A 17,250-nucleotide genomic window follows, 5' to 3' on the forward strand; every position below is an offset into this window, starting at 1 on the left:
CCTTGATTCCTTCCTCCTTTGCCTTTTTTCTTTCATTCCTCCCTTCCTTCTCTCCTTTTGAATATAATTACATTAAAGTGGCTAGGAGTTTCTCATGTCACTTTATGATGACAGTACTTGGTCCTCCTATATTCTCAAATAAAGCAATGTAAGTCTTATTTTCAGGTCTGACATTAGTCACAACTGTTAAATTCAATGTTCATGATTTTTGTATATACTATAAGACAGTATGCTAGTAAAAAGAACATATAAAATTTTATGATGCATATAAATAAGTTATCTTCTCTATATATGAAAATATCCTGAACTGAGTGAAAATTTTGCAATAGTAAGACATATGATACAATATTACTATATAATGTGCTGGTGTAGTACCCAAGTCCATTTCTCAGAAACTCTGGACTCTTTTCTCATCCCATGTTTACCATCAAATTCCTCTAGGGCATCCTAATCATTGTCACTTCTGCTAACTAAAAAATTGCAACTATAGCTGGAATGATTGCTAAATGGATCAGAGTGCTTGCTACTCTTTAGGAGAAGCCAAGTTCAGTTCCTAGCACCCATATCTGGTAGTTCATAAACACCTGCGATTCCAGTTCCAGTGTATATGATGCCCTGTTTGGGACTTCATAGCACCTCCACTCATGTAACTTGCACAGACACACATTTTTCAATCTTAAAATAAAAATCTATAAAACTGGAATTCAGTAAAGCTTCCTTTGTCTCTTCATTACATCAAAGAGATCAAATTTCCCAGCCTTAATATAGAGCAATGTGGTTGAGGAGCAAAATAGGAAAGAGTGGAAGAATGAATACAATCAAAATGTATTACATGGATATAGAAAATTTCCAAAGATTAACCTTTAAATTGTCCTTAGAAGAAGACATGAGCAGAAAGATCCACTCTTTTTTTCAACACTTTTCACAAAAAGAGCATTCAGACTCTTCAATAATGTTACCATCCAGTTTCAGAAAGGATGTTCAATGTATAGATCACCAATTCTCAGATGCCTATCTTATCCAAGGCCCTAGAGTAAACCAAGGCGGTCTTGGCATATGAATACTTGACTCAAGTTATGTCAGTTGAAGACAGCACTCACTCATTTGTCTTTGATTATACCAAGGGGTGGAAGTTAAAGAAAAAAAAGAGACTAATTTTCCAGTCATCATAAAATAATCTATTTCCAAATATTCAAATACATTTTATTAAATTACATTAGCTTTGTAAAGAACTGCAAGACCTCTAATAAAATTACTTACAATTTTATATGTTTTACAAAACTTGCTACCTCTTTGACATAAGATGGTGGCTGACTTATTGAAGCATCACAATGATAATCTTGCCACTACTATCTTACATGTAAGCAAGAATTTGGAAGAGAATATGTATTCCTTCATCCTTATCATAAGCGTCCTAGGAAAAATATCAGAGCCCTTATTTCACAGATAAGAAAATTGAAGGTCATAAATATCTTTCTAATATCTGATGATCTAAATTAAGCACAAAGCATTAACTGCAAACCCATTTTCTTATTACATAGGTCACAAAAGAGAATTAATATTCAAAATCTTATTACAGCTATAGCTGTAATAAGCTATAGTAGCCTAAGGGAAACACTCTTGCATATGCATCAAAGTTAAATTTTCTGAATTAATATATGCTCTCTTTGTTGTTTTCTTAGTTCAAATTATACTTTCTCCCAGGAACCAAAGTAATATACGGAAAAGAAAGCATAACACAGAAGACACACTGCCTTGAGAGCCGATGCTTCTTTTCATCTATGAAACTACATGGCATTCAGAAGGTAAAATAACTTTTTAGGTTCCAATTTTCTATGAAACCCTGACTATTAATGGATAAACAATCCCATTTTACAGATAAAGAAGAAAACTCTATTTCTCCAACTTTACAGAATAAATCCATATAATAGAAAAAGATGTCATGGGTTAAAGGAGAGTGGGAGGGGTATGGAGATGGTTGAGGAAGAAATGTTGCCATTAAATTACAATCACAAAAATATAGACATAGAACATGGCAAAAACCTTTTTAATTTACGAAACTATATAGTTATACTGCACAAGATATATATATATATTGACTGTTGCATATCTAATTCTAGCTACATAATGTACACATTACCTTCTCTTTTTCTAAATTTTACTAGTGCAAAAATTTAAAATCTACTTTCTATGACTTTGTATTCTCTTTGTTCAAGTGTATATAATTAATATATATGTAATTATAATATAGTTAAGTAATATTACTACCATTACCAATTGGAAGAAAGGCCCTTGGTTCTGTGAAGGATTGATGCCCCAGTGTAGGGGAATGCCAGGTTGGGGACACAGGAGGGAGAGGATGAATAAGTAAGGGAGCACCCTCATAGAAGCAGGGGGAGGGGGATGGGATAGGGGTCTTGCAGAGAGGAAATCTTGAAGGGGGACAACATTTGAAATGTAAATAAATAAAATAATCAATAAACAAAAATAATTTATTTTGTTGTGCAGTTCCAGCTGGAAGCATTACATATACTGTCAGGATACAGAGAGAGCTGAATGATAGAACTAATATAAATTCCTTCTTTTATTTAAACCAGGAACCTACTCCATGGGATGGTGCCACAAACTCAAGGCAAGATATTCCCCTGAATTCAAATCTTTGTAGAAAAGCCCTCAAATCCATGAAGAAATATGTGTCTATGGTAATTATAAGTCAAAACAAATTAATATTTTCCATAATTTTAAATACAATTTATATTTTCTCACATTTTATAGGTTATCTATTCATTTTGTTGGTTGTTTCCCCAGCTGCTTTTTCTTTCTTTTTAAGTTTAATATAGTTGATATCTCTTTTTTTTTTTTTTGTTATGGTTGCTTATGCTTTGAGAATCTTGGTTTAGAGATTTCCCCCCCATGGTTTTCCGAGTAACTTTGCAATTTTCTACCATATGTTGCTATGGCTTCAATATATGATGTTCCCCCACTGGGCTCATGTTTTGAACATCTGGTATGAAGCTATTTTGGGGAGCTATTCTGAAAGAACTAGCTGTGGGGGTGGGTCCTGTACGTCTCTGCTACTTATAACATGTTCCCAGCCCCAAAATGGTTTCTGCCTTATCAGCCTCAATAGAGACAATAATGAACTAAATCTCTAGAACAAAGCTAAAGTACATCCATCCTCCACTGAGTTGTCCCTGTCAGACCCTGGTCACATAGCAACAAATAATCCTAATGAGTATCTTGTAGAGCAACTGTGGTGTTCTCAGTAAGTTTTATGCAAAAATCTTTATAGCATATAGATCAATCATCTGGATCTAAATTCTCCTGTTTAATGTTGTTGTTTGGAAACTAAGAATACCTATTAGCACCAGTGATGATGATTTCTGGCATCGAAGTTTAATTATGGGAGAAATATGAAGAGTTTCATACTAAAAGTAACTAGCCTAACCTCTTTAATACACTAGACATTTGAGACCACTAGACTTCCAGAGTAATTTCATACTAAACAAAATACAGTTTAAAGGTTTCCACAGAAATTTAGAGCACTTTCATTTATTGAAGTAAATCTCCAACCTCAACAAGCCCATGCAAAACCACACAGCTCAGTTACAATATTTATATGCTGCACACCTAGATTGGGCACATTTACCACTAAACTACTCTATTCCCCAGCTATGAGATCCTTTGCTCCTTGCAGCTTCTCTGGGCCATGGTTTTGCCCCCACCTGTTCTCCCTCTGTTGTTTTCCCTTCTTCCCCTCTCTTCTCCTACTCTCCAAAATCTTCAGCCCCACCTTCTCCTTCCACTGTCCAATCACAGGCTTTAAGCCTTTGACTAGTTAAACTGGGTATAAGATTCAGGTGAAGTAATCTCAGTAACCTGATCTACTCCTCTTCAAGGCAGCCCCACTTGAGGAAGCAGAATTAACATCAGAATACAAAGAATAGCAGGGCAACTCACAACACCTCTGAGGGATTCTCCCAGCAGCTGACTGAATCAGATGCAGATATAGCCAACCATTGGCCTAAGGTCTGGGACCCCTGTGAAAAAGTTACTGGAAAGATTGAAGGAGCTGAGAGGGGATAGGAACCCCATAGGAAAAACAACAGTGTCAACTAACCCTGTAGCTCCCAGAGACTAAGCCACCAACCACTAGTATACACAGGTTGATCCATGGCCCCCAGCACACATGTAGCAGAGGACTGCCTTGTCTAGTCTCAGTGGGAGGAGATGCACCTAATCCTGTAGAGACTTGAAGCTCCAAGGAATGAGGATGTCCGGTGGTGGGGGTGGGGGTGGGGGTGGGGGTAGCACCCTCTCTGAGGCAAAGGGGAGGGAGATGGGGTGAACAACTCTGGGGAAAAAAAGTAAGAAAGAAGGTAGGGATATACTTCAGTGGTTGTGAGTAAATTTGACTAACATGAATGTGGCCTGCAGACATGGATAGGTTAGTATAATCCTTATCTACCAATTCCCATAACATGAGCTCTGTCTTCATTCTAAAATTGGGAAGAAAATAAAACTGCATTCCTATACAATGCTGTTTAAACATCCATCTCTTTTCATCCTCTAAGTCAAGGATAAATCGGTGACATGTGCTATCAACTTGTATGTAGCCAGCTGAAGAAATCTGCTGGCTCTAGGCTCCCAACAGTATATCCTAGCAATTAAAAGAAGCTGTGTAGAAATGATATGGTATTTGAAAGTGGCTATCTTGGCAATATTCTGTAATATTTAGGAGAACTCTTTAGTCAATAATTCAACAAGATAACCCATTTCTATTTCTGAGGAATTTACTTGATAACATGTCTATTTGAGATAGCATCTCTCCTGTTATAAGGTAAATTAATTTAAATTCCTTTCATATATGTATATATTTTAGAAGTTTGTATAGTAATGGCTTTCCATATGGATTTCACAAGTCCTTTAGTTATGTCTTTCCATATTGCTATTTTAAACCCTGCCATCCCATCCCCTTCTGATTTAACCATTCTATTCTAGTTTCCCCTTTAGCTCACTATAATAGTGCATTCTATTTTGACTTTCTTGAAGATCCCCCTCATCCCCATGGTCCAGGATGATGTTTTTTTCTAGGTCTATCCACTTAACTGATAATTTCAGAACTCCATTTTTCATGTCTGAATTCCATGTTGTAAATACATCACATTTTCATTGATATTTCATTGCTGATGAACATCTAGGCTGTCTCTCCTTTCTGGCTTTTATGAACAAAGCAGCAATGAATGTGAAGCATCACTTTATCTGTAATAAGATAGACTCCTTTGGGTCTCAATATTGGTGTAGCTGGATCTTGCGGTTACCCTCCACAACCTCATAGTAAGGCCCTATTTCTGAAGGCACCACTTCCTTGTCATTATACATGGAGAAATCCAGCTGGTGCCTAACTAGGAGCTTCATTCCTGCTGACAAGTGTTTGCAGGGCTAAAAGGTACTCTGCATACTACTGAAAGAGAAAAGCAATCCTCAGTATCATCCATCTATGAACAAATGTAATCTATATTCAAAGTATACTGACTGATATGATAGTGGCACAAATGTTTAGGGATAAGCAAATCAATTTTTACTGGATTTAAGGCCTATTCCATGAGATGGAATTCACACCTAACACTGCCAATGGGGTCAAAAGTATCAGACTAGATAGGTCATGGGCCTAGGGGAAAAGTGACACCTACCATTTGCTAAATGAACACAGCAATAAAATTACTCATAAGGACATACAACTATACTCATAGATAAGTACATCACTCAGCCCTCATCAGAGAAGCTCCTCACTGCAGGAAGTAACAATAAACACAGAGACACACATTTGGACATTGTGAAGAGTGAAAAATTTGGAGCACTCATCTCTAAATGGAACATCTAAATGGATCTTTATCAGGATTTTACCCACAAGGCTCAAGCATCTATGCATAAGAGGAGGTGAAAAGATTGTAAGAGCAGGAGGTGGTGGATGACTCCGAGAAAATAGTGTTCTTCTAGACACAACAGAGGTGATACACATATGAAACCATCTCAACTATAACAGCATGCACAACAGCTGTTTAGGTCCAAATCAAGGCAAAATCCCCATATGGAGGAGAGGAAGTGGGCACTAAGTCCCACTCCATAGTTAAGAAACTATTACAATTGATACCTGCTCCGATAAGGAGTGATTTTTCTCATATGGACTGACACTAAATATATCATGCATACTCCGTGGCAGGCCCCAGGCTCAGAAACAGTTGAATAATACAAAATGAACTCCATTATTTTTAAGGTGCTTTTTTTCTCGTTTTGATTTGGTAGATTTTATTGTTTTACTTTGGGCTGGTTTTGATTTTTGAGGGAGAGTGGAAGATGGGTAGGTAGGGCTTGAGAGGAGTTGAGAAATAAGAAACTATATGAACAAAAGTATATCATATAAAATTTAAATTAATTTACAAAGCTATCTGTCCTGTATCAATATATGTGTACCTTCTGATTTGATGGACCAGTTTTTATGCCTGAGGAAGGCACTTGCTGCTTAAGAAATAAAAAGTCCCTCGGAGATCTGAGGGGTCCTGTTTACTTGACACTGTTGTTCTTCTTATGGGGTTACAATCCCCTTCAGCTCCTTCAGTCCTTCCTCTAACCCTTCCACATTAATCTCAGACCTTAATCCAGTGACTGGCTGGAAGAATCTGCATTTGTCTCAGTTAGCTGCTGGTAGATCCTCTCACAAGACAGCCAGGCCGGGCTCCTGTCTGCAAGCATAACCTGGCATGAGTAATAGTATCAGGGTTTGGTACTGGTGGATGGGATGGATCCCAAGGTGGGCTGGTCATTGGGTGGCCTTTCTTTTAGTCTTTGCTGCATTTTGATTTCCACATTTCCTTTAGAAAGGCACAATTCTGAGCATCTTGCCTAACATCATTCCTATTGAGTCCTAATAGCCTCTCATATCCTCTGTCTTTGTGACTATGTAGAGATCCTAGAGAATAAGTCAAAAACCAAGGAGAATACATAGGCTGGTTCATGGTCCTGGGCACATGTGCAGCAGAGAACTGCCTTGTATGGCCTCTGTGGAAGACGATGCATTTAATCCTGTGGAGACTTGATGCCCCAGGGAAGAGGGATTCTGGTGGAGTTGTAGTGTGGGAAGGGGTGGCAGCAAGTGAGGGAGCACAGTTTCAGAATGAGGAAGGTGTGTGGGGATGAGTTGAAGAGTTCAGGGAGAGGAGTCTGAGAAGGGAAGCAACTTTTGAAATGTAAATAAATAAAATAATTTAATAGGTTTTTTTAAGGGAAAAAAGTTACTCTAACTAAATGTGTGGTCTTCTTGGTAACTGCATTTCCTCTGCTCCATTACCATTCCAGAACATCTGTGAATGATGGGCAGTGACAACACAATGGATTGCTTCTTGAAGTTGGAGTGCAAATAGGAACGTTGCTGGAATAAGGGGTATTCAGCGCTACTCACTGGTAGCACTTACCTAGCATCTTCAAGAAGCATGATAGAGTCCCCAGTACAAAAATAAAAAAAAATGAAAGAGAAAAAGAAGAATGGGGTTCAGCATCATTTGTTCCATAGCCTGCACTAAAGCTAAATTCAAAGGCTCCCCATTGTCACTTCTCCAAAAAAATACTATTCATCATTTTAGCAATTTATAAGGATACAATTGATTTTTGAATGGCCAGATCATTATAGTTCAGACTTCACTTTTGAAATTGCTTTCTAGATTGATACAGATATATATGTGGATGAAAAGGAAGAGGCAAAGACATAAAATCTTTAATTTTACTTAGCTAATGTACTTATTGGAAAATGTTTGTAAATATGAAACACTATTGGCTGATCATATGTTAACTAATATAATAGCAAAAAGTGAAAACAGTAGAACAATAGGGAATGTTATTTGGGGAGCAGTGTGGTTTTATTCTCCCAATGTCATTGTGTAGGGAGTAGAGGAAGCCCCTGGTGAGTGTGTGAATGTGGATTGATGACATGGACAGAGCCAATTCTTATCCTTATTAGACTTTCAAGACTGATTCTTTTCAAAGCTAGGTCAAATCAGTCAGTCATGGCATTACTCTTCTACCTGTAATCTAACGGTCTGCCGTCGTGATAAGAATAAAACTCAGAACTTCCATTATAACTCTGCCTACTCCCCTGTTTCTGGACTTCAGACACATATTACCATAATATCTCAATTGTCTGGTGTCTTCTACTGTGTTATGTTGTGCTTACAGACAGGATCCTAGCATGGCTGTCCTCTGAGAGGCTCTTCCAGCAACTGACTGACACAGATGCAGATACTTACAGCCAACCACTGGACTAAAGTTGAGGACTCCTAGGGTTGAATTAGGGGAAGAATTGAAGGAGCTGAAAGGGATGGCAACCCCATAGGAAGACCAGCAGTCTTAACTATCCCAGACTCCAGGGAGCTCCCAGAGCCTGAGCCACCAACCAGACAGCATATGCATGCTGGTCTAAGGCCCCTGGAACATGTATAGCAGAGGTCTGTCTGGTCTTGCCTCAGTGAGAGAAGATGAGCTTAATCATTGAGACACTTGAGGCCCAAAGAAAGGGAAAAGCCTGGGGGGGGGAATGATAGCACCCTATTAGAGGCAAGGGGAGGAAGACTGGAATGAGGAACTATGGGAGTGGGGCTGGAGGGGGCAATAAATAGAATATAAATAAATAAATTTTTAAAGTCTTATATCTTTCCTGTCTTTTAACATTCTCTTACATTTTCTCTTTGCTTGAAAGATCCTTTCCATTTGTTCCATCTGTATAATTCCTTTCCCTCCAGAACCTTGCATAAATATTACCTCTTCTGACAAGCCTTCCCTGATCTGTATATCTAAATCACTCTGCTCTTCAATATCCCTTCTATACTTAAGCACCTTGTTTGCTAATGTCAACCTATTTGTGAAGATTTATAATGATTTTATGTTTTCTGTTATTTGTCTCCTATATTAGACTGTAAGCACTTGTCACTGAGTATGTTTCAATCTAAGTCACTACTATTTTCTCTAGGTCTAGTTCAGCATCAGACTCATTCCATACCAAGTGACTTCTAAATGTTTAACACTTGAACTAAATTAATGGAAGGAATTGCATGGTAGCACTGAGGTACTAAAGAATGAAAGATAATATGATAAGGGAGATTTCATTCTCCTAGTTCAAACAATTGATCTCAGTTCCTGATGCCATACTTGGGGCTCAGAAAAAAATGTTTGTGCTTACAAATAGGAAATAAATAGACATGACTCCAAAGGAAAAAATATTCATGTCCTAAAGACATATGCAAGCCAAGAGTTGACTTGAAAACTGTCTAGGAAAAGCTTGGGGAGAAGGGTGCTGTTTTTCAAAACTGCAATAACTAAAGTGTTCAGGAAAACATGAGGACAGTCTATTCCCCAGGAATTGAAAGTCATTATAACCAACATACAACTAGACTCAATAATGGAGAAAAAATGAGGATAGTATGCTCAGAACTGGCAGTGGATATTATAGCAACACATTTTCATGCTTTTACATTTCAAAATGAAATAGTCCTTTTGAATAAGAGGGAAAAACAAGATGTCTACATTTTTCTAATAGTCATGGCTTACATTACTTCTGTGCCCTAAATAGATGCATTTGATATCAATATTATGCATAAACTAGTATAACCATTCTGGAAATCAGTCTGGTGGCTACTTAGAAATTTAGACATAGTATTTCCTGAGGAACCAGCTATTCCACTCCTGGGCATATACCCAAAAGATTCTCTAACATATAACAAGGACACATGCTTCACCATGTTCATAGCAGCCTTATTTATAATAGCCAGAAGCTGGAAACAACCCAGATGTCCTTCAACAAAGCAATGGATACAGAGAGTGTGGTACATTTACACAATGGAGTACTACTCAACTATTAAAAACAATGACTTCATGAAATTCCTAGGAAAATAGATGGAACTTGAAGCTATCATCCTGAGTGAGATAACACAGTCACAAAAGAACACTCATGGTTTGTACTCACTGATAAGCAGATACTAACCCAAAAAGCATGAATACCCAACAAACAATTCACACAACTTCTGAAGCTCAAAGTGATGAAATGCAGTGGATTCCTCAGTCCTTCTTAGAAGGGAGAACAAAATGCTCAAAGTAGAAAATAAAGGAACAAATAGAGGAGCAAGGATTAAAGAAAAGATCATCCAGAGACTGCCTCACCAGGGGATCCACCCCATATGCAGCCACAAAACCCAAGCACTATTGCTGATGCCAAGTAGTGTTTACTGGCAGGAACATGCTATGGATACCTCCTCAGAGGTTCTGCCAGAGTCAACCTGATACAGAGGAGGATGCTTACAGCTGACCATCAGACTGAATATGAGGACCTCAATTAAGGAGCTAGAAAAAGGACTGAAGGAGCTGAAAGGGTCTGCAACCCCATGAGAAGAACAAAATGTTCAACTGACCAAACCCATCACAGCTCCCAGGATCTAAAGCACCAACCAATGAGTTCGCATGGAGAGACCCAATGGCTTCAGGTGTATATGTAGCAGAGGATAGTATTTTATGGCATCAGTGGGAGGAGAGGACTTTGTTCCAGTAAAAGCTTGTTTTCCCAGTGTAGGGGAATGCCAATGTGATGATGTAGAAAAGAGTGTTTGGGAGAGGGGAGCACCTTCATGGAGGCAATGGGAATGGGAGGGGGGATGGGATTGGGGAAAGGGGATAACATCTGAAATGTAAATAGGGAGAATATACAATGAAAGAGACAACACAGCACAAGAATATTAAAAAATAAAAATATGTAAACCAAAAATAATAATAAAAGCTATGATATTTGTTATGAACATCAAATGTGATCGTTCATAATATACAATAGGCACAAGGCTGGTACACAAATATACAAGCATTCTATAAGTAATTACAATTTTATAATTTTGATTATTACTAGTAGTAAATGTCAAATACAACATTTCTTATTATATGTAAATATAAAGAAATGATGAATTCAAATAGCCCACGTGATTCTTATCATTCAATAAGTGCTCAGTAGATAGTAACAATTACTGACATTATTTTATTTGTTTACTTTACAATTTTTCTTATACCAGACTTATGAAGTAGAGAGAGTTTTGTAATTCCATTTCAGAGAAATGAAAGAGGAAGTTTTAACAGATGAAGTTCCAAAGGTTATAGAGCAGCTACATGAGCCTGGAAGTGAAGTCCCTTGAATCAATGCCATTATGATCACTACATGTGGTCGTGCTCCAGTTTTGCTTTGATTTGTTTTGGTTTTGCTTTTGTTGTTGCTTTAAGTTTGGTAACTGCTTTTGTAAATGCCATGAACTTCCAACTTGTTTATGACTTTGTCACATGCCCAAAGGCAACAGTACTAAGTAACCACAGATGAAATCTCTGAGACTATAAGCCAAAATATATCTTTTCTTTTCTTTTTAAAATTTTATTTAATTGTTCTTTACACTCTAAATGTTGAACTCCTCCCAGTCCACCCTATGACTGTTCCACATCTCACACCACCCCTTACAGTCTCTATGAGGATGTCCCTACCACCTCCACCCCCTACCCCACCAGACCTCCACACTCTCTGGGGCCTCCAGTCTCTTGAGGGTTAAATTCATCTTCTATGACTGAACCGAGATCCAGCAGTTCTCTTATGTATGTGTTAGAGGCCTCATATCAGCTAGTTGCCTGGTTGGTGGTCCAGTGTCCGAGAGATCTCAGAGATTCAGGTTACCTGAGACTAATGGTCCTCCTACAGGGTCATCCTCCTCCTCAGCTTCTTCCAGTTTTTTCCTAATTCTACCACAGGGGTCAGCAGTTCCTCCTATCCATTTGTTGGGTGTAAATATCTCCTTCTGACTCTTTCAGCTGCTTGTTGTGTCTTTCAGAGGGTAGACATGATAGGCCCCTTTTTGTGAGCACATCATAGCCTTAGTAATAGTGTTAAGCCTTGAGACCTGCCCTTGACTGGATTCCAATTTGGGCCTGTTTCTGGACCTTCTTTTCCTCAGGCTCTTCTCAATTTTCATCTCTGCAGTTCTTTCAAACAGGAACAATTCTGCCAGAGTCTTTGACTGTGTGATGGCAACCTTATCTCTCACTTGATGCCCTGTCTTTCTGCTGGAGTTAGGCTCTACAAGTTCCCTCTTCCCTCTGTAGGACATTTTATCTAGGGTCCCTCCCTTTGAGTCCTGAGAGTCTTTCACTTGCCAGGTCTCTAATACTTTATAGAGCGTCCCCCCACCTCCTACATTATCTTTTCTTTTTTATGTTGTTTATCTTGAGGAATTTGCCATAGCAATAAGAAACTGACTAACAAACAAAACAATAGCCAAGTTGAATGTATACAGTCTAGAAAGTCCAAAATATTTACTTATCTGGCTATTACAGAGCATATGATTCTTGCTCTAGTCCAAATGTTATTTGATGACACTATGACATATTTTCACAATACATGATTTACATATTCAAAATGTATTGCCATGTAAATTGTTCCTTATTCAAATAGAAATGTGGGAAATTGAAATGGGAATGTGATTATACTTCTCCTCATTGCCAAGGTTCCATAATGTTGACCAAGGAAGTCTGAGACAGACACAATAACAGGTCTGGTCATTGAGACTGTACTGTCATGGACTCTAAAATCTTCTGCTTCAGGGTTATTACATTAGCCTCGGTACTGGTACAGCCAGTTAATCTTCTCATACAAACTGTTTGACTATAAAACATATCACTACTCTTCTTTCCCTGTTATTTTACATTAGAAAAAGTATTAATATTCATTCTAATTTGTTTGGTCCCTGTCTTACTTAAGGTTTCATTGCTATGAAGAAACACCAGGACCAAGGTAACTCTTATGAAGGCAAATATTTAACTGGGGCTGGCTTATAGTTTCAGAAGTTCAGTTTATTATCATCTTGGTGGGAAGCATGGCAGTATCTAGGCAGACTTGTTTCTGAAGGAGCTGGAGGAGTTGATCTGAAGGTAACCAGGAGACTATCTTCTGTAGATAACCAAGAGAGGACTCTTTTCTACAGTGGGCTTAGCTTGAACACTAGGAGACCTAAAAGTCTGCCTACACAGTGATACTCCTCCAACAAAGCCACAACTATTCCAACAAGGCCATACTTCCTAATAGTGCCATTTCCTGTGGGCCAAGCATATTAAAACCAGCACAATCCAGTTAGCCCAAATAAGCAAACCAAAGGCCCCAGTTAACACCACAAATCACAGTTCACCAGCAAAAAAGCATGAAATAAATAGTCTATCATTCATTGTAATGAATCTGTTTTTTCTATGTAACATTCCATCTAATTTTGTAAAGATGGTTTGATTACTAACTAGGGCCCTGTCTCACCTTTTAATCAAGATACCACTATCCCTTGAAATAATATTTTCCAAACAAAAATATAGCACTGTTATTAAACAAGTTTCTTAATATCTATATACTGGAGTTGGCCCTTCCTTTTAAACAGGCGGTTTGAAGAAAACATTGTTTGGCAATCCCATAAGGGACACTGGAGGGCAACTTATTATGTGTGATTGACTATAAAAGTTACTGAGAACAAATTTAACAAAAGTTATTATGATAAACTCACTAACTTCCAGTACTCAGCTTTGCATGAAGTTGGAATACAAATCATTGGTGATTTCTCCCCTGGTGATGTAGAAAAATAAAGCAGCATATCTTTAGAACTGTTAATAAGCTTAGTTGAGTGTCCTTTGTATCCAAAATGCTATAGGAAGTACCTGGCTGTATGAGAAATGATATGAGAGTGGGTGTCCTTCTAAAACTGTCACTATGGAATGTTAATTGATTAGATATGAGGATTTGGAGTATTTTTTTCCTGGATAAAAAAAAATACAGATTTAAGTTCAACCTCAGTTCAAAATAGAATGCTTTGCATTAACTTAAACTTTATGTAAGTGAGGAATTAGCACACCCAGTTGGAGAAATACAGACTGCATTCTGCAGAAAAGCTATTTCAGAAAACATAAAACAAGTAAATTAAACTCCAAGTAAAGGAAGATAACATATCCTCAAAGGAGCCATCTTAAAAGAATGCAATCCTCTAAGGTATTTTAATTCTTAAATATCATTCATAATCCAGACAAGGCAATACTAGGAAACAACCAAAGTATATTCTTATGCTAATTATCCAAGATGCAGTTGAGCTTTTATCATATTTATGTTATCATCTTTCCTGAGTGCTAAATTCAGGTTCAGGCTCTTACTCTCAAAATGTGCTCAAAAGCGGAGCTGCTTTTCAGAGCAAGTCAGCAGTCCCCAGAATCACCACTCTGTGTTAAGCTCCTTCCTTTTTCCCTATGTAAACAATAACAAACACAAAGTAGCAACAATGATTTTCTTGTCATGAGTGTACGCTAATATCTCACAGAGTCGACACACAGGTATCTATGGCAAAGCCACATGTAAATACAATTGGCACTTCTCATTCTTACCTATAGCCCAAAGCAAGAATTTCTAATGTATAAAAAGTCTCTCCTCTTGAGGTTTAGTAAGTGGCAAAGGCACTTCTCCCTCAGAAAAGCTAGAAATATCAGATGAGCAGGAATCTTTGCTAGTAAGTACTTACCTGAATTGCCTGAGGGTAAAAACTACCAAAGCTGTTTACAATACCTACACAGATCCAGAATATTAAGCTGGATTTAGTGGCTCTTGCATTTAGCTATGGAATGTTTATCTTAAGATGTACTTGCAATATTTTCCTTTTTATTGAAAAAATATTGCATTTTATGATATATCCTAATTACACTTTCTCCTTTGTTTATTCTTTGCAGTTCCTCTCCACTTACTTTTCCATTTAGATCTAACCCTTTTCTGCCTCTAATTAGAAAACAAACAGGCATTTAAAGGATAATGATAAATATAAAATTTAAAAAGAACAAAACAAAACGAATGTGTAGGAAGAACAGGACAAAATAAACAAACAAGGATAAAAGAGCAGGGGAAGTCACAAGACTCAGATACACAAGTGACTTACTCATTCAAACACCCAGAAGTCTCATAAGAAAACAAAACTGGATGTTGGATGACATTACTCACACACACATACACACACACACACACACACATATATATATACACACACGCACACACATATACAAATATATATATGTATATATATATATATATATATATATATATATATATGTATGTATACAAAAAATCTGTAGGATTAAGATAAAAAGAAAAAAACATAAAATTGAGAGGTAAAAGAAGAAGAAATCTTTGACACACATTATGAGACAAAAAACGAAACAAAACAAAACAAAACCCTCCAAAGATGTCTTTGAATTTGTTTTGTTTGTGCCACATATGGCTGTGAATGGAACCTACCCTCCTCCCCTTAAGAGAAGTTTGTTTCACATACAAAAACCCATTAATGTAATCTGCCATATAAACAAACTTAAAGAAAACAAACAAACAAACAAACACATGGTCATTTTAGATGTTGAAAAAGTCTTCGACAAAATAAAACTTTCCTTTACTATAAAGGTCTTAGAGAGATCAGGGATGCAAGGCGCATACCTAAACACAATTAAGGCAATATACAGCTAGTCAATAACCAACATCAAATTAAATGAAGAGAAACACTATCACTAAAATCAGGGATAAGACAAGGCTGTCCACTCTCTCCATATATATTCAATGTAGTACATTGAATTTTCCTTAGAGCAATAAAACAACTAAAAGAGATCAAGGGAATACAAAATTGGAATACAAGAAATCCAGGTAGCAGTATTCACAGATGACATGATAGTATACATAAACGATCCCAAACATTCTACCAAACAACTCTGAGAACTAATAAGCACACTCAGCAAAGTGGCTGGATACCAATAAGCTCAAATAGTCAGTACCTTTCCTATATACAAACAATAGATGTGCAAAGAAAGAAATCACGAAGACAGCACTCTTCACAATAGCCACAAATAATATAACTTGGTATAACTCTAACAAAATAAGTAAGACCTGTATGAAAGCCTTTACATCTTAAAAAAATTAAAAATAAAAACTGAAGATCTCAGAAGCTGGAAAGATTCCTCGTGCTCACAAATAGGTATGATTAACAGGAAAAATAGCTCTCCTATCAAAAGCAATTCACAAGTTCAATGCAATTCGCATCAAAAATTCTAACACACTTCTTTACAGATCTCAAAAAACAATACACAACTTCATATGAAAAACAAAACAAAAAAAAACCTCTCAGAATAGCTAAAACAATACTGTGAAATAAAATCATTTTGGAGATATCACATACCTGATTTGAAGCTGTACAGAGCAGTAGTAATAAAAACAGACAGGTTGATCAATGCGATTAAATTGAAGAACCACAAATAAATCCACCCAACTATGAACATTTGATTTTTGACAAAGAACCCCAAACCATACAATTGAAAGAAGAAAGCATCTTCAACAAATGTGGCTAATCTAACTGGATAACTACATACAGAAAAATGCAAATACATTTATATCTATATCCCTGTGCAAAACTTAAGTCCAAGTGGATCAAATACCGCAACATAAAACTGGATAAACTAAATCTGATAAAAGAGAAGGTGGGGAATAGCCTTGAACTCATTGGCACAGAAGTCAACTCCTTGTAGAGACCTCACACTAGGATCAACAATTAATAAATGAGACCTCATGAAACTGAAATGCTTCTGTAAGGCAAAGGACATCACCAAAAGGACACCATGGTAGCCTATTTGATGGGAAAATATTTTTAACAACTCAACATCTGACATAGGGCTGACATCCAAAATATATAAATAACTCATGAAACTAGATATCAACAAGCCAAATAACTCAACTGAATAATGGGATGCATATCTAAACAGAGTTCTTGACAGAGGAATATGTAATGGCTGAGAAGTACTTAAAGAAATGTTCAACATCCTTAGTCATCAGGGAAATGTAAATCAAAATGACTCTAAGATTACATCCTACACCTGTCAGAATAGATAAGATTAAAAATCTCAAGGGACAGCACATGCTGGCAAGGATGTGGAGCAAGGGAAACACTCCTCCTTTGGTGGCAGTACAAACTTATACAACCAGTTTGCAAACCAATTTGGAAGTTTCTCACAAAACTGGGAGTCTTGATCTACCTCAAGACTCAGCTATACCACTCCTGGGCATATATCCAAAAGAAACTCCACCTTACCAATTAACAGCTTTATTTGTAATCTCCAGAAACTGGAAACAACCTAGCT

Source organism: Micromys minutus (genome assembly GCF_963924665.1).
Source record: "Micromys minutus genome assembly, chromosome: X".
NCBI classification, from domain to species: domain Eukaryota; kingdom Metazoa; phylum Chordata; class Mammalia; order Rodentia; family Muridae; genus Micromys; species Micromys minutus.